The sequence below is a fragment of the Trachypithecus francoisi genome, unplaced genomic scaffold (assembly GCF_009764315.1).
Source record: "Trachypithecus francoisi isolate TF-2019V2 unplaced genomic scaffold, Tfra_2.0 Lachesis_group15, whole genome shotgun sequence".
NCBI lineage: Eukaryota > Metazoa > Chordata > Mammalia > Primates > Cercopithecidae > Trachypithecus > Trachypithecus francoisi.
In genome coordinates, this window is record NW_022681460.1 from 22,958,792 (window position 1) to 22,983,999 (window position 25,208).

Consider the following 25,208-nt stretch of genomic DNA (forward strand, 5'->3'; position numbering starts at 1 on the left):
GTCATGTGATTCTTATTAAATTGACTTTATTGAATATGATATAATATTATATATTTGAAAATAAAAATCAAACAATATAGACTCCACCTATCCTTTTTTGTCAAAATTCTATAGAATGTGTAACTTATGGCTAAGTTCTTCAGTGCAAGATTGACAAAATTTTTCTGTAACAGTTAGATAGTATATATTTTCAGGTTTTAGGCCATATGATCTCTCACAATTCTTTATTTGTGCGGATATAGAAGTAGCTATAGATAATAATGTAAATAAATATGAGAGACTGTGTTCCAATAAAGCTTTATAAAAATTAGTGGCCAGTCTGTGGGCCATTTTGTCAGCCTCTGCTTTATTCATAGTCAGTTTTAATTTTCTCTCTTTTTTGCATCAACAAATATTTGAATAGTCAACACTTTTCTCTGATTCTGTTTTCTTGCAAATGCCATCTAGTACCTGTCCATCACTGTTCAACTCAACTTTTTAAGGAATATCATCTTTACTTGTTTTTTCTACTTCTCACTCCCAATTCATCATTAATTCACTATAATCTAGTTTCTAGCTCCACCATTCTATGTATTAGTCTTTCTGGTCGCCAATTTTCTGTTACTTTCCAAGACTAATGAACACATTTGACCACATTGATCACTTTCCCTTTCTTTTTAAATTCTTGTTCACTTGACTTTTGGGAAAGGTAAACATAATATGTATGCTCTACTGTAATGGGATAAATATTAATACTGCCTTCTTTTAATTTCAAACCTATCCTAGTGACTTTTTCTTTTAGCAAAGATAACATAACAGGGGTCTAATTAGTCCTCATACTGGAAACTAAGGAAAACAGACAAAATATATAAAACAATGGTTTTAAAGATATTGAACGTCAGACAACAAAGAACAGTGATACTTTAGTGATGGGAAACAAATCAGATATACCCTGTGATTGCTTCTGCTTAGTGCTTGGAGAAAGTTACAAGGCCTTAGTGCAGCAATGAGTTGCCTAGCAACTCAACCTAGGCAAATTGCTGAACTTATAAGATGGAGCTGGGAGTCTGGAAAGGCCAAGACAGTTAGTGATCACAGGTCAGTGTAAGGTAGAGTATTAGAACACAAAATACATGTGACAGTTACGGCATAGTTTATTTGACTTGGGTTGCAAATTTACCTCTCATCTTTCTGATATTCAGGCGAAAACAAAAAGCACAAATGTTAAACAATTTATGATGTTCTTAAGATATAAATACTTTGTTTAAGAGAAGCAGAGTAATCACTGGCAATGATAACTGAGATAAATTTGTTTCCTGGGTTCTTAGAACAAAAGGCTATATAATGTAAATAACAGCCTCAGCAATATTTTTACCTTAATATGTAATGGTTTTTACAGAACTCCACCTATTGTTCTCAACATGCACCAGAGATGCTATACAAAACACAGTTCAATAAGAGGAAAGTCACTTTGAGCACAATAAATGTGATTTAGGGACATAACTATGTGATCTGGCTAAATGTAAGGATAAAATCAAGGTTACAGAGATTCTCTCCAGTGGTATTGGAAGGGACAAATAGTCATATTTCTTTCTGAGAATCTAACACATGTATTGACACAAGCCTCTAAGAAACATGAATGGAAACACCAAAAAACCCTAAAACACACGTACAATTGTGTGAAAATATATGTGTTCAGTTGTGCTCTTAAAGCCCAACTAGATTAACATAACGTTGACTTAATAGTTCTGCTATTTAGGAAACCAAGTTGTGATAAATACAGGACAACTGCCTATTCCCACAAAGCTGTCTAATTATAAAATTTGGATTTCAAGTTAGTTGTCCACATGCCATGTCCTATATCAGCCTCATCAGCATTCACATAACATCTTTCTAGTTATTCTGCTTTCTCTTTATACTATCTGTTAGAAGCTGACTTCTGTCTCCCAAAATACATGTGGCAGTCGAGACGCCCAGTACCTTATGAATGTGACCTTGTGTGGAAATAGAGTATTCGTAGTTATAATTAAGCTAAGATGAGATCATTAGGCTGGGCCCTAATCCAATATGACTAGTGTTCTGATCAAAAGAGGAAAAGAGATACAGAGATGGACAAACATAGAGGGAATGTAATATGAAGACACACAGAGAGAACACCGTGTGATAACAGAGGCAGATACTGGAGGATGGGAGTGATGCATCTACAGGCTCAGTTCCAGAATTTATATATGTATCAATAGTCAGAGGTCTACAATGAACCTAGGTCTATATAGTTTAGCCTGTTAATAATTCTAGTTCTGCAGTCATTATTGAATAATGTCAATAAAGGCTTTTACATAATCTGTTTTATACAAAATTTCTTCCTAAGATGATTGTTAAGCAGTGATCAACGGTGAAGTAATTTTATAATCTTTCTGATCCACATGTCTGTAAATAGATTTAACATATTTTAAGAGATATTTTTCAAATTACTATATTAATTCATTCATAAAGAAATTTTCTGTCTTATATTTACATTAAACTTTATAACTACTTCTACAATGTAAAAGAAATATAGCAAAAACCAATCAAGAGTGCCCTAAAGCCTACATATTATGTGGTTTAGAATTTTCATTGTAAAAGTAGAAAAAAGTAAACTTTCCAAATATATAATTTGGTTAATTATATCACAGAAACTGCTTTATTATTAGATCAAATGAGGAAATTAGTCCTGTTCCTCAACAGAGATTTATTATATTTTAATTTTGTCAAGACAATGTAGGTCATTATCATAAAATTTGACTTCTGTAAAATTTGTAAGTGTAATATTATTTGGGGCGTACAATACACATACAGGTCTTCACTGGAAACATTTTTACTTAGGTAATCTTATAAAGACTCATTAAATAAGTCCATTAAAGTTTAGTACAAGATAATAATTTGATATAAGAGCAGTAAGACCTTATAAATTTTATAATGCAAAATGAAAATATTTTAAAACTTAAAAGATCCTGGAAATCATCTAGAATTGCTTTTTTGATAAGCCACAAAACCAGTCTTTAAAAATTTCAGAAAACTGAAATGATAACAAGTACTCTTTCAGACCACAGTGCAATAAAATTGGAATTCATTTCTAAAAGGAACCTTCAAAACCATGAAAATACATGGAAATTAAATAACATGCTTCTGAATGATCATTGGGTCAACAATAAATCAAGATGGACATTTAAAAATTCTTTGAATTCAATGATAATAGTGAAACAAGTTATTAAAAACTCGGTGAAACAGCAAAGGCGGTGCTAAGAGGAAAGCTCATAGCCTTAAAGGCCTACATCAGAAAGTCTGAAAGAGCACAAATAGACAATCTAAGGTCAGACTTCAAGGAACTATAGAAACAAGAACAAACCAAACCCAAACCCAAACCCAGCAGAAGAAAAGAAATAACCAACATTAGAACAGAACTAAACGAAATTACGAAATTGAAACAAACAAAAAATGTATAAAAGATAAATGACACAAAAAGATGGTTCTTTGAAAAGATAAATAAAATTAACCAAGGAAAGAAGAGAGAAGATCCAAATAAGCTCAATTAGATACAAAATGGGAGATATTACAACTGACACCACAAAAATATGAAAGATTATTCAAGACTACTATGAACACCTTCAAACACATAAGCTAGAAAACCTAGATGAGATGAATAAATTCCTGGAAATATGCAACCCACCTAGCTTAAATCAGGAACAATTAGAAACCTCCAACAGATCAATAACAAGCAGCAGTGAGATTGAAATGATAATAAAAAAATTACAGGACCAGAAAGATTCACAGCAGAATTCTATCAGGCATTTAAAGGAGAACTGGTACTGATTCTGTTGACACTATTCCACAAGATAAAGAGGAAAGCCACCCTAAATCATTGTATGAAGCCAGCATCACCCCAATACAAACAAGAAAGAGACATAACAAAAAAGAATACTACAGATCAATATTCCTGATGAACAAAAAATCCTTACCAAAATACTAGCTAACCAAATCTAACAGCATATCAAAAAGATAATCCACCATGATCACGTGTGTTTCATACCAGGGATGCAGGGATGGTTTAAAATATGCAAGTCAATAAATATGATATACCACATAAACCAAATTAAAAGCAAAAATCACATGATCATCTGAATAGACACAGAAAAAGCATTTGACAAAATGCAGCATCACTTTATGATTAAAACCCTCAGCAAAATTGGCATACAAGGGAAATTCCTAAATGTAATAAAAGCCATCTACCACAAACCCACAGCCAACGTAACACTGAATGGGAAAAAGTTGAAAGCATTCCCTCTGAGAATTAGAATAGGACAAGGATGCCCACTCTCACCACTTCTTTTCGACATAGTACTGGAAATTCTAGCCAGATCAATCAAACAAGATAAAGAAATAAAGGACATTCAAATTGGTAAAGAGGAAGTCAAACTATTGCTGTTTGCCGATGATAAAATTGTACACCCAGAAAACCCTAAAGACTTCTCCCAAAAGCCCCTAGAACTGATAAATGAATTCAGCAAAGTTTGAGGAAACAAAATTAATGTACACAAATCAGTAGCTCTGCTATATACCAACAGTGATCAAGCTGAGAATGAAATTAAGAACATAACCCCTTTTACAACAGCTGCAAAAAAGTTAATATACTTAGAAATACACCTAACCAAAGAAGTGAAAGACCTCTACAAGGAAAACTACAAAACACTGCTGAAAGCAATCATAGATGACACAACAAATGGAAATACATGCTCATGGAAGGATAGAATGAGTATTGTGAAAATGACCAGGGTCGAATCAACATATGAAAATGACGACACTGCCAAAAGCAATCCACAAATTCAATTCAATTCCCATCAAAATACCATCGTTAGTTTTCACAGAACTAGAAAACAATCCTAAAATTCATATGGAACCATAACAGAGTCACATAGCCAAAGCAAGACTAAGCAAAAAAAAAATAAATCTGGAGGCATCACATTACATGATTTCAAGCTATATTATAAGGCCATAGTCACAAAAACAGTGTTGTACTGGTATAAAAATAGGCACAAAGACCAACGGAAAAGAATAGAGAACCCCCAAACTAAAGCCATACACTTACAGTTTGCTTTTGACAAAGCAAAGAAAAACATAAAGTGGGGAAAGGACACTCTATTCAACAAATGGTGCTGGGATAATTGGCAAGCCACGTGTAGGAGAATGAAACTGGATCCTCATTTCTTACCTTCCACAGAAATCAACTCAAGATGCATCAATGACTTAAATCTAAGACCTGAAACTAGAAGATAATATCAGAAAAACTCTTCTAGACATTGGCTTAGGAAAATAATTCATGACCAAGAATCCAAAAGCAAATGCAACAAAAACTAAGATAAATCGGTGGGACTTAGTTAAACCGAAGAAATTCTGCAGAGCAAAAGGAACAGTCAGCAGAGTAAGCAGACAACCCACAGAGTGGGAGAAAATCTTCACAATCTGTACATCTGACAAAGAAATAACATCCAGAATCTACAACGAACTCAAACAAATTAGCAAGAAAAATAAATCCCATCAAAAAGTGGGCTAAGGATATGAACAAATAACTCTCAAAAGAAGATATATAAATGGCCAGCGAAAATGTGAAAACATGCTCAACATCACTAACGATCAGGAAAATGCAAATCAAAACCACAATGTGATACTCCCTTACTTCTGCAAGAATATTAAAAAATAATAGATGTTGTCATGGCTGCAGTGAAAAGGGAACACTTCTACACTGCTGGTGGAAATGTAAGCTTCATAACCACTTTGGAAAACAGTGTGGATTTTAAAGAACTAAAAGTAGGACTACAATTTGATCCTTTAATTGCACCACTGGGTATCTGTCCAGAGGAAAAGAAATCATTATACTTAAAGGATAATTCCACAGAAATGTTTACAGCAGCGCAATTCACAATTGCGAAAACATGGAATCACCCCAAATGCCCATCGGTCAATGAGTTGATGAAGAAATTGCGGTATAGGCTGGGCATAGTGGCATACTACTCAGACATAAAAAGGAACGAATTAATGACATTCACAGCAACCTGGATGGAACTGGAGACTATTATTCTAAATGAAGTAACTCAGGATTGGAAAGCCAAACATTGTATGTTCTCACTCATAAGTGAGAGCTAAGCTATGAGGATGCAATGGCATAAGAATGATACAATGCATTTTGGGGACCCAGTTGAAAGGGTGGGAGTGGGGCGAGGGATAAAAGACTACAAACTGGATTCAATGTATACTGCTCGGGTGATAAGTGCACCCAAATCTCACAAATCACAACTGAAGAACTTATTCATGTAACCAAATACCACCTGTTCCCCAAAAACCTATGAAAAAGTAAAATAAAATACGTAGGAATTAAAAAAAAAAAACCCACAAACATCAGGTTTCACAAACTCTTCAGCATGTGAGGCAGTGTTGTGTGTCTGTGTTTTCTCACTGAGAAGTGCTTGTCAGTCTAAGTTCTAGTGCAATGGTCCTCAAAGTGTACTTTCCAGAGCAGCAGCAGCAGCACCTGGGGAGTTGCTAGAAATGTAGCTCCTCGGACTCCATTCCAGACCTACTAAATCAGAAACTCTGGAGGTGGGGCCCAGCGATTTGTCATTTAATATCCTCAAATGATTCTGATGACCACTTAGATGTACAGATTATTCCCCTGAAGGGATAAAATCATCATTCACCCCATATAGTGCATACAAGGATAATTTATTAGGATTTGTTAATTAACGGATAAGAAGCACAGAAAGAAGAGTGCAAAGAGGTCCTAATAATGAAATCTCACCATTAAAATATAAACATCTTTTAATTCTTTTACATGTCCAGTTTCATGAATTTATATATTCAGTTAAGAAGATACTGGACCCATTTCAAATCTGAAGACATTTTGCAGTTAAGCACATATCATATTAATGAATACAGTGTGTGTATATGTCTGTTTACCCATGGTCTAAGTCTGTGTCCTCCCTAAGGTCTATATTTAGGTGGCAATACTAAGCCCAAAAGTAGATTACTGGGGGAGAATTCTGTAAGGCAGTGGTTCTCAAACAACAATATCACCTAAAAACTTATCAGAAATGTAAATTTAATCTTCCAGGTGTACCTGATGCATGTTGAAGTTTGAGAACCACTGTTTGATAACCGTAGTTGCTTTTGTTTTAAACAGCATTCATGTAACATAAAGGTATGGCTGTTTGTCACAATTCTGAGTCCCATCTAATAGTATATATTATGTTTCAGCAAATAAGGCTTAATTAGAGTCAAAGAGAAAGCTTTCAGTCTACTAAGACATCAGTAGATAAACCTAAAAGCAGAGCATGCTTGTGTTGATCATGGTGTGTCAACTTTTCAATCTCAATGACAGTAATATTCAAATTAGGCATTTGTGATTGAGGTCTATAAAAGATATGGTATGAAATCAAATTTATGTAAGAAAAAATATTTTAACAAATAAAATCAAATAGTAGCCTTGATGTTCTCATGGAGGTAGTAATGGGCTCTATATGATAGAATATGTTTCAAATAGTAAGTAGCAGTATAAAAGTATACACATAGACCCATATATGTTTATTGTAATGATAGGGATTTTAGCCTTTTTTATTATAGTTATTATATTTTCTGTATTTTCCAAATTTCTTTAATTGAATTAAAAGCAAATAAAATGTCAATGGCGTGTTTCCCATTTTTACCCCTACTATGCATAGATTAATTTTAAAAATAAAAATATAAAGGCCATATTCAATGAATTAGCAAACAATTAAAAGTGAAAAATCAAGAGTCAAAACTATCCTAAAGTATCATACACATGAATAATAACAGTTATAGCAGTTTAAAATTATGGCTATAAAAATAGCTTATCTGCACTATATTAAATAAATTTTGAAAGTAACATTTATTCAAAGTGATACAATTTTGAACCATTACAATCAGAAGTTACTTATTGTGTAGTACACTGGGACAAGGAAGAGATAAGAGTTCTTAAGTCTTGGATTCTGGTTCTCATTTGGACACTCATTTGCTATGAAACCTTGTCATGACCACTTAACCTGCTTGGTTCTTCTATTTCCAAAAAAAAAAAAAAAAAAAATGAAGAAAGTTGAATTAGATGATATCAAAAATCTCATCTAGATCTAAACTGATATATTTATGTTAAATTTTAATTTAAATATTCAATGCAATTTCTATCAAAGTTTCAATATAATTTCTACAAAATAGAAAAAAGAATCCTAAAATTTTTATAGAACCAGAAAAGTTTCCAAATAGCCAAAGCAATCTTGAGATAAAAGAACAAAGCTAGAGACATTACTCTCCCTGCTTTCAAAATATGCTGTTAAGCTATTGTAATTAATACAGCATGGTACTGGCATAAAACAGATACATCAAGAAATCAAACAAGATAGAAAGACCAAAAATAAGCCCATGTATTTAGTTAATTGATTTTTGACGAAGGTTCCAAAAACACACAATAGGAAAAGAACCATCTCTTTAATAAATGGTGTCAGGAAAACTGGATATTCACATGCAGACAATGAAACTGGGCTCTTATTTCACAGTGTATACATAAAATCAACTCAAAATTACAGAAGACTTAAGATAAGACCTGAAATTATAAAGCTACTGAAATAAAACACAGAGGAAGAACTTCACTGATCAAAGGAGTTATTTCTCGATAGGACTCCAAAAGTACAGGGAACAAAATGAAAAATAGACTAATGGGATTACATGAAACTGAAAAGCTTCTGCACAGCAAATGGAACAATAAAAATGAAGAGACGGCCAGGTGCGGTGGCTCAAGCCTGTAATCCCAGCACTTTGGGAGACCGAGACGGGCAGATCACAAGGTCAGGAGATCGAGACCATCCTGGCTAACACGGTGAAACCCTGTTGCTATTAAAAAATACAAAAAACTAGCCGGGCAAGGTGGCGGGCGCCTGTAGTCCCAGCTACTTGGGAGGCTGAGGCAGGAGAATGGTGTAAACCCGGGAGGCAGAGCTTGCAGTGAGCTGAGATCCGGCCACTGCACTCCAGCCTGGGCAACAGAGTGAGACACTGTCTCAAAAAAAAAAAAAAAAAAAAAAAAAAAATGAAGAGACAACCTATGGAATGGTAGGTAACCTTGAAAAATCATACTTCTGACAGAGGACTAAAAGCAAAGAGATTTGAGGAACTCGAACTTCTCAATAACAGAAAGCAACCTTATTTTAAAACGGACAAAGCATGTGAACAGACATTTCTCAAAAGCAAATATATGAATGGCCAACAGATATGTGAAAAGATGCTTGACATTTCTAATCATGTGGGAAATGTAAATTAAACTACAATAAGATAACACCTCACACCTGTTTGAATGAGTATTATCAAAAAGATGAATGATAAGTGTTGATGAGAATGAGGAGAAAAGGAATCCCTTCTACACTGTTGGTGAAAACATAAATTAGTACAGGCACTTTGGAAAATAGCATGAAGGCTCCTCAAAAAACTAGAATTACCATATTCAGCAATTTTTCAGCTAGTTTTCAGCAATTTCACTTCTGTTATATCCAAAGGAATTGAAATCAGGATGTTGGAGAGATATTTGAACTCCCATGTTCATTTCAGCATTATTCACAGTAGGCAAGATACTAAGTGTCCATCAACAAATATATATATTTAAAAATGTGGTGTGTGCGTGTGTGTGTGTGTGTGTGTATACATATAGTGTGTATATATAAAATATGTTATATATTATATATAATATATATACACAGACATACACAAAATAGGATACTATACAGCCTTTAAAAAAAACAAGAAAATTCTGTCATTTGCAACATCAGTGGAAATGAAGAACATTCTGTTAAGTGAAATAAGCCAGGCACAGAAAGACAAATACTGCATGATTATGTGTGGAATCTAAATAAGTCAATCTCATAGAAACTGATAATACGAAGGTGGTTATCAGAGGGTAGAGACAAGAGCGAGAGATGGAAAAAGAGGTGATGTTGATAGAAGGATACAAAGTTTCAGTTAAACTGGAGGAATAACTTTTAGTAATCTATTGCACTCATGGTGATCACAGTCAATAACAATGAGGTGGGAGGCAGAACTCAACTCTGGAGGTGGCGTTCAGATTGAGGCCTAGCTAAAACAGGGCCTCAGTGAAAGCAACTTTCAATCAGACACTTCCACTAGCAGATCATGTCAATTTACCATTGCCATGACAACACTCAGGAGTTACTGTCCCTTACCATGATAATGTCCCAGTGATTACTACCCCTTTCATAGAAATGTCTGCATAATCTGCCCCTTAATCTTTATGCAATTGAAAGTGGGTATAAATATGACTGCAAAACTGCCCTGAGCTGCTACTCTCTGCCTATGGGATAGCCCCTTTTCCCTCAGAGTTACCCATCTTGAGTAAAGGTAGTGAAGTCACTGTCTACAATGCCCAGACAAGAGCTATCAACTTGGGGGCCCCAGAGCCAGAATCAATGTGCCTGCTACGAGCAAGGGGTCCATTGACAATAAGAATGTTTTGACTATCCCTGGTGAGAGAAAAAAAGAAAAAAAGTTCTCCATCAACTCTAGAGCAAGCTCTCTCACTGTCCGCAGTAAGCTGCAAGCTGTCTTGCTCAGGTAAGTTTACTGGGAGTCTTGGACCCTAGACCCAGTGGAGAGTTTCTCACAGTGGCAGATAAACAGCTGCCTGAACATTTTTCTTTAGTGTCTCCACTACTGGGTGAGCTCTCTGGTGGCTTAGGGACTCCAGGATATTCCCTTGAGTAATGCAGTTCACTCCTTCCCTTCTTTATTTAATGCTATGGAATCCTCTTCCCTGTCTCTTTCTATTTTCCACACCTATTGAGGCAAACAAAATTTAGTCAGGCAGATGGGTCCCAATTTTGTAAATAATTTGAATCCAGTTGTCTTGTGTAGGTCATTTTATCTAGTGTGTTTCTTTAACTCTATCTACAGGCACTGTGATATTTGTTGTGTCTAGCATGCTTTGAAATTGGCTTATAAATAAAAGATCACTCATGAATTAAATAAGACTAGTCAAAGCTTATTAGTTTGAAGAGAATATTATGTCTTCTAAAATTTAATATTAGAATTTTTATCTAAGTAAATCCCTGATGTTCATAGGCTTTAAAATGGTTAAAATGGCTTTAAATGGTGATGAGTTTTGCATGGTATCTTGTTTCTTAGAAGTGGTCTAGATAAAATTGTTAAAAGTGGAAGAATGGAATCAATGCTTAAATAATGAGCTTATTGTGTGGTTTAAAGTCTTAAAATGATACAATGATCCTCATCTATAGAATGTCAATGTCTTCTTGGCAGTTCAGGATTTCTTCCTTTCGAGGTTTATATAAAATGTGCCAAAGAAATATATCCTTTATTTGGAAAAAATAATTTTTGTCTAATTTGGAAGTTATTAAAAGGGAGGTTCAAAATATGAGGGAACCAGTGAGTAAAAAAGAGAGATGTAAAGAATGTTATGGATAGAAAATGTCCTTTCTGGTTTGGTGCAGTGGATCACAACTACAATCTCAGCACTTTGGTAGGCTGAGGTAGGCAGATCACTTAAGGTCAGGAGTCGGAGACCAGCCTGGCCAACATGGTGAAACTCTGTTTCTACTAAAAATACAAAAATTAGCCAGACATGGTGGCACACATCTGTAATTCCAGCTACTTGGGGGGCTGAGGCAGGATAATCATTTGAACTCAATAGGCAGAGGTTTCACTGAGCCAAGACTGCACAACTACACTCCTGTCTGGGTGGTGCAGTGAGACTCTATCAAAAAAATGTATTTTCTTTTGCAAGAAAGTATATAATAAAAGAGTAATTTTATACGAAGAGGGATCTTGTATAGTCAATTTTTGTCCTAGAGTAAAATGACTGGCTATTTAAGATAGACAAGTAGTATAGGACAAGTCAGAAAGTTCAAGCATGTTGTAGATAGTCTGTGTAATTTCTGGTACGATTCATAAAGGGGAATTTTTAAAGGGAACTTTGTGTATAATTAAAAACTTGCTATGATTAAAGAAAACTATTTGTAAAAATCTTTCCAAAAACGGCCTATGTATTAAACCCAAATTTTCTAAAGGTATTACTTTGCTAAATTATCAGAAATTTTTATTTTCAATTCTGCAATGTATTTCTTTTGAAAGCTATGCAGATTCATGTAACTCTCTCCTTCAGCTTTTTTGTGAGCTCCTCTTAATTTTTCTCTTCTGTTTATGATTGCTGTTGTGGTCTGACGGTAAAGTGTTTTGTCCTAGATATCTGTGGGAGCAGTGTTTTCTCCAAATATAGCTAATTCTATGCTGTCGATTTTCCTCAATGTATAATCTCATTTTGGCTTTTGGTTTTTAACTCTTAAGTTGCTTAGAAAGGTTTTGGGCTAGTAGGTACCTGCTCAGCTCCATTCCCTTTAGCCCATGGATCTTGATTTTTGTTTTGTATTATCCCTTTTTGTCATGGTCTGCTAGAGGCAGCATCCATGGCCAAATTTTATTTTGTCCTTTGCTGATGACAAGGTCATGTGCTGCCTGCCCTGGGCCCATCATGTCCCTCAGTGGGACTCCTGTGACTGAGGCATTTGGAGTCAGGGGACTTGTAGCCAGTTGGATGTTCTGGCCTGGATCAGAGTGGAAGTGGGTGGGCACTTATTGGGCCTTGAACCCCTTTTAAGCAGTGTGGGAGCCAGAGACTAGGAGCCAGGAAATGAGTTTATAAAAATGACTTGTCTATGGACAAGTTTAGCTGCTGTGGTCTTAGCTTATAGTAATTAGCTACACAAACTTTCATTCTCCCTTTTGGAATTTAGGTCAGGTTCAAAAGGCTCTCCACTATAAAAATAAAATACTACCCTTCTTCAGAAAGGAAAAATAGCTCCCCTGTTTAACCAGGAGACTTACTTTTGCTAAAGCTTGGAAAGAAGAATCCCCTGAAGATCAACTACAACCAAAATGGAAGGGCCCTTATCAGGTGTCACTGAGTACCCTCACTGCTGTTAAGCTTCAGGGAATACCTAGCTGAGTACATCTGTCCAGGATTAACCTAGGTCTTAGGAGTCACAGGTATAAAGTGGGGACACCAACACCTATATCTGTGAACTTTTGGGGGACCTCTGTTATTTGAAGAATCAACATCTCAGCCAGAAGTGGTAACATGATGCTGTGGATGAGAATGAGAGCTTTAATTTTTCTCTTATTCCTGATTCGAATACTTTTTTTGTGTCACTTTAACCAATCTCTTGGGAAACATCTCTTTTGTCTTTGTTGGGTATAGAGGCCATGTTAAGGCCCAGGTGAATCACGATGTCACTGTTTATCCTGTTTGCTCTCCTAGTTACTATGATCCAGTATGGGTGGGAACATAACTCTATAGTAAATATTTCAACAATTATTGCATCAGGAAATCATCTTCACAGTTGCTGGATTTGTCGTCAACATTCCCAGGATAGAGAGGTCTATCTTATGGCTTATCTGGAAAATCACTCACTACAAGTCTCACTTCCCACGTCTCACCTGGTTTTTACCTCAGACCTAACTAACCACAGTGATGTTGAAATATTTAAATCCCTACTTGGTAAATAGAACTCTCCTCAATTAATGGATTGTACCTGAATCCTCCTGCCACCATTACTTGGACCTGAAAAATTGTGTATCTATATCTCCAGTGCACAAATGAGTCTATCATTTACACCCACTGTTGTGTTAATGACGCAACAGCAGAAGCTTCCTTGTGATTCTTTGATTCAACTACAGTTGACAAGTTCCCAAGGCTGCAGTAAGGTAAACGGGATTCCACTTGTAAGTTAGGAGACCATATATGGTGCATCCTTCCAGATCATAATATACAAGGGAAAAATCACTGCCTAGTCTGGAAAGGTAGGAGTACCCCCCTTCTGAAAAATAAAGATTGTCCTGCTGCCCCCATTGGAACATGGAAAAAAAATATCTCTATAGACCCAACTTGGAAGCAAAGGATAAACATCACACCTGTAGGGCTTCAGTTTGTGCCCCCTGCGGGCTCATTTTTGTTTCTGGTCATCAATGGGAAGAAGTCAAACACTGTCACCTTTAGGAACTCCCTAGGGAGTCACCTGTTGTCTTAGGAGTAGCTTTCCCTTGTACATCAAAAACTTGGAACAGAGGTGAATGTACATTGGCCAGTGTTTTTCCCCCAGCGGTCACTGTCTATTATTTCATAAGACCCAAGAATACCAGAAGTAAGCCAGCAATAGGGTTGATTCTGGCAGGAATCAAGGCAGTGATAGGACTAGCAGCACCCTGGGGAGGCTATGTCTACCATAAGTCGATCCTAAGGAGCTTGACTCAAATCCTGGAAACCTTAGCCCCCAACACAGGTCAGGCATTAAAGGGAATTCAAGTGTCCTTAGACCCTTTGACAAATGTAGTTTTTGATAATAGACTAGTGTTGGATTATTTACCAGCTGAACACGGTGGATTCTGCACAGTTAATAATAAAACCTGCTGCACATATGTTAACAACTGTGGACAAGTTGAGATTAACATTCAAAAGGTCTATGAGAAAGCTACCTGGTTACACAGATATGACCAGGGCACTGACCCCAGTTATATCTTGCCAACTATCAAAAGTGCCTTCCCAAGTCTTACCTGGTTTTTACCTCTCCTAGCAGCTTGGTTGCTATCTTGTTACTAATTTTGGTCCTCGCTTATTTAACCTCCTAGTAAAGTTTGTGTCTTCAACATCAGTGGGCCCCAACCTTTTTGATATCAGGGACTGGTTTCATGGAAGACAATTTTTCCACAGCCTGGGGTGGGGGATATGGATAGGGGGAATGGTTTCAGGATGAAACTATTCTGACCTCAGATCATCAGGCATTAGATTCTCATAAGGAGCATGTAACCTAGATCCCTTGCACATGCAGTTCACAATAGGGTTTGCACTCCTATGAGATTTAATGCTGCTGTTAATATAACAGGAAGTGTAAAGCAGACAATAATGCTCACTGGCTTGCCCACTGCTTACATCCTTCTGTGCAGGCCTAACAGACCACAGACTAGTAACAGTCAATGGCCTGGGGATTGGGAATCCCTGTTTTGGGGACCCCTGTTTTAGATTACCACGATTCCAAGTAAAAACAGTAGTGGTACAAGACTTCCAACCAATCCCATCTACTGACCTGGAGAATGAAAGTGTCCTGCTTCGGGGCCCCTTACAGCAGGTATCTAGAGATTTTTACTCCTCCAGTGCTAGGCAGGGCCTACTCCCATAAACTCAGCAAGAAGCAGTTACAGAAAATGAACCTCACCCTTCTGCAGTCCGCTTAAGATTAAGGAGGAGTACCTACTCTTTGAGGGGGCAGGGCATGAGGAAGGAGGCAGGACTTTGACTCCAGAGGCAGAGTTCAGACACTGGACCAGATGAAAGACTAGCTAAAACAGGGCCAGGGCAAAAGCAGCTTTCAATCAGACATGCCCACCAGTGTGCCATGTAAATTAACCCTTGCCATGACAACACCCAGGAGTTACTGCCCCTTTCCATGTGACTCAACGATGACTACCCCTCCCCTAGAAATTTCTGCATAAACTGCTCCTTAATCTGCATGAAATTAAAAGTGGGTATAAATCTGACTACAAAACTGCCCTGAGATGCTGCTCTATGCCTATGGACTAGCCCTGCTCGGCAGGAGCAATCACAGAGCTTAACACCCCCAGAGCTGTAAAGCTGCCTCTTCAATAAGGCTATTTTTATGTACCTCTGGCTTGCCCTTGAATTCTTTCCTGAGCAAAGTCAAGAACACTTGCAGGCTAAGTTTCACTTTGGGGCTCGCCTGCCCTGCATCTATAATATATTATATATTTTAAAATTGCCAAAAAAATATTTTTTATATTCTAATTACAAAACAATGAAAAATTGGTGAGGTGACAGATATCTCAATTAAGTCGATTGATTCTTTCTACAATGCATCCATAAATCAGAACATCACATTGTACCTCATATATATATACACAATTCTTATTTATCAATTAATGTGGCAGCTCACGCCTGTAATCCCAGCTCTTTGGAAGACCAAGGTAGGTGGATCACTCAAGACCAGGAGTGTGAGACCAACCTGGCCAACATAGTGAAACTCCATCTATACTAAAAATACAAAAAATTAGCCAGGTGTAGTGACACATGCCTATAATCTCAGCTACTCTGGAGACTGAGACACTAGAATGGCTTGAATCAGGAGGTGGAGGTTGCAGTGAAACGAGATCGCGCTACTGCATTCCATCCCGGGTGATGGAGTAAGACTGTGTCTCAAACAGAAAAAAAAATGAATGAATGACAAATTAAAACTTTAAAAATGTTATTAATTTAAATCTCAAGACTAAATTGTTTAATGGGGAGATGCAGTTCAGATAAAGATCAACCTGGAATGTTGTAGCACTATTTTCTCCTGGGTTTATTGCTCTTTAAGAAATCTATTTACTCGACTCCTGATAGATTTTCTGCTGTGGGAGCATTTTTAACTTTAAGGGCATATTAACAAATCTTGTTTTTAAGACCAGTGATTCTGATGCAGATATATCTATGCCTACTACTACTTAGAACAGAGCACAGGTTGACTCTGCTGCAGATTTCTATCTTAGCCAGAGAGAGCCATCTGACAGGCATTTTACCATTTAAATTGACTTGAAGATTAATATCTAAACTTTTAACCACATATATTCAGTATGAAAACCATTAGGGGGATGCAAGAAAATATCATAAGGACTTTAATGGGATGCTTCAATCAATTTAGAAATTTTATCACATTTTACTAGAAGCCATTATTACTCAGAGACACGTTTTCTGAGATTCACGAAACTTTTAATTATCAAGATTAAAATGGAAATATAAATGTTAAATACTCGACTCCTGATAGATTTTCTGCTGTGTGAGCATATTTAACTTTAAGGGCATATTAACAAATCTTGTTTTTAAGACCAGTGATTCTGATGCAGATATATCTATGCCTACTACTACTTAGAACAGAGCACAGGTTGACTCTGCTGCAGATTTCCATCTTAGCCAGAGAGAGCCATCTGACAGGCATTTTACCACTTAAATTGACTGTATATGAATTAGAGTAAACAAATATTCTTTTTTCTTCCTTACTTATAGAAGTATTCTCATATAAAGGCAGTCTCGTTTATCAAATGTGCTGTAAAAAGTTACTTGAATAAAATAATATAGTTTTGCGTATCTAATTTTGGAAAAATGTTTTTAGGGATTTCATGGATAATGACGTATGTTAATATTATTTACACAGTGCTGAACATCAGGGAAAGAAATGGTAAACGCTTTGAAAATTTCCCTTTAGTCTTCTAAAAGTCATTTGGTAAGCAAGAAATGTATCTGACAATTAGAATAAATTTCTGGAAAAATTTTGCTTCACGTTAGGATAGATAGAAAAGTGGCCTGATAGATAAGAAGTAAAAATAATATTTATGGTGTTTTTTATTTTTAAAAGCAGCAATACTGGGCAAGATAAGATAGTGTTTGGAAAGTTCTTTAACCAAGGTCATCTGTAGCAAGGTCTGTGGTTAATATGACTTTTTCATCCTAGTTGGTATGCACTGACTATGCATTATGCTAAGTTTTCTAAGCACCCATTATTTTTGAAGTTTTCTTTTTGAGGCTGGACTACAATAATTTCTATGAAATATTTTTACTTGTTATTCAAGCATCTTACTGTTGACCATCCTGTTCTCACTTTTCATCTCAGACAGTTATCTCATATTTTGCCTCAAATGACTAATGAGAAACCCTTTGGGTCCTGCCTCTTGATGTTCAAAGGTGATTAAAGTGATGTTAAAGAGACTGTTAAGCAGCAAATTTTTGTTCGCACCATGATCAAGCATGAAAGATTAGAGGAAGTTAATAGAGAACCAACAGAGAAGTAGATGTGATTAATCAGAAACACTACTTTGAAGTTTTTTAAAAAATGTGGACCTTAGTATAACACTGATATTATACAATGATTATTTAATTATCCAATAATTCATTCAGTAAACATTTAGTATGTGCTAAGCCCTTCAGTCTCCCAAGAATTTTTTGCCAATCAGGCTTACCTATCAATTGAAACTGAATTCTTATGGATGAGTTTAATTCTGAGCATAGCCACAGAAATAAGATTTGGTTGAAAGGTCATGCTAGGTACATTTCCTTCAAAGGCCATGCAAAGGGCATATCCATTCCAGACATCACAAATTTCCCTTGAAAATATGGAGAAGAATAGAATATCAAGGGGTAAACGAACTTTTTCCACTATTGAATCACATGTCTAACCTTCTGAAACAAAGTGGATATACCTCAGTAAATTCAAACTTAAATCCAAAATTGAATTCATGATGTACTATTTCTTCATCCACACATTTCCTATATTAGTAAATGATACCATACTTCCCCTACTCTTCCAACCAGAAGGTTAGAAGTCTTCTAAGATTCCTCTCCATACTCACAAGTGTGAATAACTTCATCACAGACTTGAGAAATATTTTTATATATAAACATTACATTAATCCATGAAATTGAAAAAAAAAAACTAATTTGAGCTAAGAGCATTGTTTTAAACACTAGATAATATATTGAGCATTACAGATAGTACATAAGCATGGTTAGTTAAAAAAAAAAGAAAAACGGGATTATTAGGTTCTAATAATTAATGAAACTAGTCATCTCTATTGTCCATAGAGTCCTGTTGATTCTATTTTGTAAAGATATCTTGAGTATGACCCCACTTGGTTATTTCTTGCTCCGTTTCTGCCTTCATTATGGCTTCAAATATATCATTTTTCCTTTTCAAGTGTCCTGTCTCTTTTTTGCTACTTTTCACTAAACCATGCCCATTTACTAAGACTCAGCTCACTCTTCATCTTTCTCTGGAAGCCCTTCCTGACCTCCTTCCACCAAGGGTTAGAGATAATTTGTACTCTCAATATCTTATGTAAGTCGCCATCCCTTTACATTGTATTTGCAATAATTTACAATCATTTACTCATTTGTGTCCCCCAAATAAGGCATGAAATTCACTAGGCAGGGGACTGCAGCTATCGTCTTTGTATTCTTAGCACTTGTGCATTGTCACACATAATAAACCGTAATTGTCTTTAATAAACAAGTGACACCACCACATAAAATGGAGAATTTCTTTACTGAGAAACATACACTCCAAATACACTTCTGCTAACAATTCATCAAAATGTTCCTAAAATATTAGGGAAGGAGTTGCAGAAAAAGAGAATTACTCTGCAGCCCTTTACTGAAACATACAGTTAAAGGAAATACTACTTTTTCTCTCTGCATAGGAGATTTTTCAAAATTATATCATGGTCATCTTGCTTTGGGATATGTGAAAATAAAACATGTATAAGTTTATATATGAGATTTCTCATTAATGTTGATTATAATTACTTCGCCTAACAAATGGAGAAAATTATGCCATGTTTAGGTGTGACTATTGGATAGCTTTGGTCTGGAATAGAAAATGCATTGGAGATAATTTTCTATTGATTAGTACTCTCTGGCACAGCATGTTTTATTTATTAAGATTTACTAAACTCTGTCACCCTAATCACCTCGCCATCATACCCTGATCATTTAAGTGGGTCTTGGGAAAAAAAATTAGACAATAAGAAATGGGCTCCTACTATGATATATGACCTGGGAGATCCTATTCTTGTTTGGAATGTCAGGACATTGGTTAGGGCATGGGAAGGGGGTGAACGGTTTGTGAGAAGGAGAGCACAGTAAAATGTCTGAATCTTGACGGACATGGCTAAAGTAGTCAAGCATGGCCCTTAAAGGAACCATTATTTCTCTCAAGTTTGCTATTTGTCACTTCAATATCAGCACCTGGGCTTGAGAACGTTTTGTTCTGAGACGAAGGAAATGAGACTAGAAGAGATGGGTAGTTATTATGTCTTTACTTGTCCACTACACGCAAATAAATACTCCTATTTTTCTTTCTTAAGATGCTTTGGGTTATTAAGTGTCAAATTTGAGCAGCAAGTAAAAGAAAAGGAAAGATGTCACACAGGTGCCCATAAGAGGCATCTGACATACTTTCCTCTGAATATTATTTAATTATTAAATATCAGGCCTCTTTAAGCATCTCACCAATGTGAAGTACTTCATCACAGACTTGAGAAAATTTTCCATACATAAATTCTATTATATTAATCCACTAAATGGGAAAATCGAAAAAGAATGAGCTAAGAGCTTTGTTTTAAAAACTAGATAATATAATTGAGCATTAAAAATAGTATATAAGCATGGTTGGATGAGAGAATGAATAAAGGACATTGAGAATAGGTTAAAATAATTAATGAAACCAATATATTTTAGAATTGCAAAGAAGATATAAACTAAGCAATATGTTCACATGGAGACAATTTATTTCTTTTAAATTTCTGAACGTTCTATCAGAGGAACTTACAAAGTAGCCTAGAAACAGAATGCTTTCTAATAGAGTTGACTTCTTAATAGTCAAGTGTGTAAAAAGCTTCCAAGTTTTTCTTTTAATTTAGAAGAACCACAGCATCTGCTTCCTATGTGGTAAGTAATAAGGACTTCTCCAATGAATGGCTTTTACCACTCTGAAAGATGCAGTTTAAATTTCATTACTACCACCTTTCTGAGTTAAAGTTTAGTTTGGGTTGAAATTGGGAAGGAAGATTTTCAGTAATTTATTTTTAAAAGAAAAGAACAGAGCATTATTTTGTAATTCCCATAAAGTAAATAAGCAAGAAAATCAGTCTGAAGAAAGCTCGAAAAATTCAAATTATGGCTTTTGGAGGAGTCTAAATTACAGACAATTGAAGATTAACAAGTTGACTATCTGAATGGTGGCCAATAACACTTTATTTACAGTATATGCATAAGTAATCTTTAGTAATTTTAATGAAGTTATCGTCATTCTGTCTTTTTTCTCTTGAAAGAGAGGATGTGTATATTTCTGGAGGATCCACAGAGAATGAATTTCTCTGAGATTTTAAACCAGTTGAGAAAACTATACCTGTCATAGACTGGTTCAGAAGCTATTAATGAGACTATACTTGATTGACTGAATTGGCTAAAAAATAGTTCTTCTAAGAGCCTGAAGATAAATTCAATCAAAAGAAGATTCAAGACTATAGCACTCAAGTGACATGAAATAAAAATTGATTTTAGTTTTGTAAGCAAAACAGTCAATGATTGTGTTCTATTCAGATTTTGAAAGATATAGCAATGTTTAATTCTAGAAAGTTGTTGTCTCATGTACTTATTAGTATAATACATAACTAAAATATTAGATGTTTATTTTGTGTCCAGAACCACTGTAAGCATTTTAAAAGCAATATCTTACCACTTACAGTAATCTCCACGAAGTCACTTTCCCTATTTAACGAATTAAAAAAGAGGCTTCCAGGTCCATTTTACTACATAACTTACATATCTTATTGCCCTTGATCATTCAAAGACATTAACTGGGTTCTTACTATGTGCCAGCAACTGTTTCCAGCACAGGAAATACATGAAATGAACCACAAGCGTTTCTGCTCCAAGGAATATATAGTATACTGTCCTGATAGCATCTACATTTGTTATCTAAGCTTTGCTTTAGGTATCCAATTCAAAATAGCCCACAATTCCAAATTTTTCCCCTTTCCCCCCATCCCATTTATCTGTTTATATTGAGAACAAAATTGTAGTGGTATTTTTCAAGTTCTACCTTTTGTAGCAAAATAATATGGAGGATATGTTGACAAGAGGAATATACACTGCTTTAAAGGTTAAATTGAAGTAAAAGGTAACTATCTGTGACATTGTAAATCTTTCTCTCATGTCCTTGAAGTGAGTAAGGCCATGTGAGTAAGGTCATTGATAGGCTGAAAGAAGCCAGGTCATCTATCAATTTTGTAACCCGGATATCCAATTGACCTTTGTGAGTCTGCTTCCCTGCCTGTAACTTGGACCAGATAATGAAACCTAAGTGTCAATTTATGATTTTACATTATAAAATAAATTTATACATGTATGTAAATGAATCCTCTTAATTAATTGATTGATTGCTCCACTAACATTAGCTATTTTTAAATTTTCCAGGATCTGGCTTAGTAGGCACTCAATAAATGTCCTTGAACTAACGTGGTTAAAACCATTACAGCTTTCCCAATTTATTGTACATCTATTGTAAGTTTTCTTGTAATAAACCAACTCCCATTACATATATGTACATATATATGTATATATACACACATACACATATATACATACATACGTATATACACACACACATATATATAATAATGGCAAATATCTGGTGGTTATTCAATAAACCATTTTGTTAATGATAGAAATGCTGATTTACTGCTGATTTACTGCCGACTCATCAATGAAAAATTCACGAGGGTCTCCATGTATATTTATGTAGTATTTATTATCAGTCATCACAGATATTAACTGTTTAGTGATCTTTGCATTGATACATTTCTTGAGTGTTTAAGTTATTCACCTATGCATCTTTAAAGGTTAGCAAAGCCTAATACATGATAAAAATTTAATTTTACATATAATATATAAATATATGATTCTACACATTGTTATAAATATATATATATTTCACTTGCAGGATCACTATGGTAACTTTCAAATACATATTATAATATATTTAACCTACAGATGACAGATATAAACTAAATAGAGTAATCAATTAGAAGTTTCTAAAGTGATATGAGCCAAAGAGACTCTGGTGACTGATAAGTATCAATGCATACTGTTTTGCTTTGACTAAGTCATTCACCCATTATGTAAAACTTTCAGCCAATTGGTAAAATACAAAGACAGTTTCCCCTTGATATACATGTTCTAGCTAAATATGGGTTTATTTATTTATTTTAAGCTCACATAAACACACAGGTAAGCCAGTGATCCTTTCCATATGCAGTGTCAGAGTTAAGGAACAGTTGTCTTCTTCAGTCACTTTTAGGATGACCAAAGTCCAGAAATCACCCATCAAGTGAGTAGGTGAATGATGCTAACCCGTGCTTAGGATGGGCGAGGACCTCACTTAGTTAGCAAGCAACCATACAGTAGCTTGGTGCATGATCATTTAACAGACAGGCATAATGGAATAAGGGAATAAAACATGGAAAGATCAACAAAAATAGGACCAAACATGTCCATTTTGAATTAGCCAAGTTTGTGGCAAGAGAGAAACTTGATTTTATATATAAATTTGAGATAATAAATTTCTATATTTCTATCAAGTAGCCAGGCGATGCTGATGTTATTCTGTGGACCACACTTTGAATAGCAACTGTATAGATTATAACCTTTAATATTTTTCACTTGCTTTATTGATATATTTTACTTATATATGTTTATAGTTCTTTTAGGCATTTTCATTATGTCACATTTAGATATGCATTACATCACTAAATTCTTACAATAAACTTGATAGACTGGCATGGAATGTACTGCCAGTAATTCCATTTTAAAGAAGCTGAGACTTAGAAGTTAAATGATGATGTCAAATCACTTAGAAGTTAAATGATGATGTAAACCACTCCATATCAATTGTCCTAGAGCTCCTCTCTCTATACCATTCTGCCTTCATTGGTCTTTTATACACAGAAAACTGCCTTTGCATGCGGTATATATCGTAAAGTCAAAAAACATGTCAAAAATAGATTTTAAAAAATTGTTAACCAATCATTTTCTTTCCATAAAGATAATGTTGGACCTGCTGTGGCTATAGTGGATTTTGAAAGATTTTTTCTGCCTTAGATATCAAAGACATAACCCACAGAAGAGATAATACAGGAGCTAAGACACAAAGTTAGAGGAAATGCAACAAACGACACGAATGCCACATGATTCATTAGAAGAAAACACGTGCAAACAAACCAAGGATAAAGGCATGTTTACCGCTAGAGAGTCACGGGTAGATGGGATAGTTTGTTGATGAGATTGGAGGTAAGATGAATAAATAGGATGTTTTTAGTGAGCAATTAAGTGAAAGGGGAAGATTCAAAAGACATTGAGATGAGAAAAATTCATAGAACTGGTGATGGTTTTTAAATGTCTATGTGGGCTTCTGGTGATGGTTGTGGTGGATTAGACAAGTAGAAACTATGGAAATAAATATGTGAGGGTAGTATGATATAATGACAATGAATGACAGTAACCTAGCACCGTTCCCTACAGATGTCCATTTTGTAAAGATAAGTAGCATAGGCTTGTGGTGGATCTTTAAAGAGAAAATGGAAACAAGATAAGTTAATGAGTTTTTATATTTATTCAGGGAAGAGATAAATAATAATCAGAAAAATACAGGTTTTAACTAGAAGAGAAAAAAAATTGAGAGAACCAAATCCGGGAGACACATAACTTCATGCCTATTTGGATCCTGGGTTCCAAAACAGAAAGAAGAGGTGTAAATGACTCAGAAGTTTAAGCCAATGTAACTGAATGGCAAGTCATGACTTCCATGAAGTAAGGAGTAAAAGAAAAAGATAATGGAAGAGATGTTGAGTTCAATTTTAAGGAAAGTGTTTTGCAGACAGAGTAACCATATAAAGAAGTTGATTAGGAAGTTAGAAATGCAGTTACAGAACTGTGAAAATTTTGTATATGAATATTAATTTTCTTTTCTTTCTTTTTTTTTTTTTTGAGACATAGTCTTGCTCTGTTGTCAGACTGGAGTGCAGTGGCACAATCGCAGCTCACTGCAATCTCCACTTCCTGAGTTCAAGGGATTCCCCTCCCTCAGCCTCCCGAGTAGCTGGGACTAAAGGCATGCTCCACCACGCCCGGCTAATTTTTTTTGTATTTTAGTAGAGACAGGGTTTTACCATGTTGACCAGTATGGTCTCGATCTCCTGACCTCCTGATCCACCAGCCTCGACCTCCCAAAGTGCTGGGATTAAAGGTGTGAGCCACCACACCAGGCCTAATTTTCTTAAAATATAAGTTAGATAAATGATGGCATATTACTTGTGTAAGTCTTTTTTATAAACATATTTTTTTCTCTTGTGTTAACTTTTTTAGTTTATTTGAAGATTGTTTGACAAAAAAAAACAAAAAACTGTGTTTTTGGTGCACAGCATTAAACACAGGTTTCTGATAATTTTAAATCAATGGACCAAACAAAATTGTCCATGAAGAAACCGATGGATCCATGAAAATGCTAATAGAGATC

At 35.3% G+C, this 25,208-nt stretch overlaps 1 protein-coding gene across 1 annotated transcript in view; it reads right to left on the bottom strand.

The window, feature by feature from the left end:
• TRDN (triadin) overlaps positions 1-25,208 on the bottom strand; it is a 431,045-nt gene that overhangs the window by 71,505 nt on the left and 334,332 nt on the right. The window lies entirely within an intron of this gene.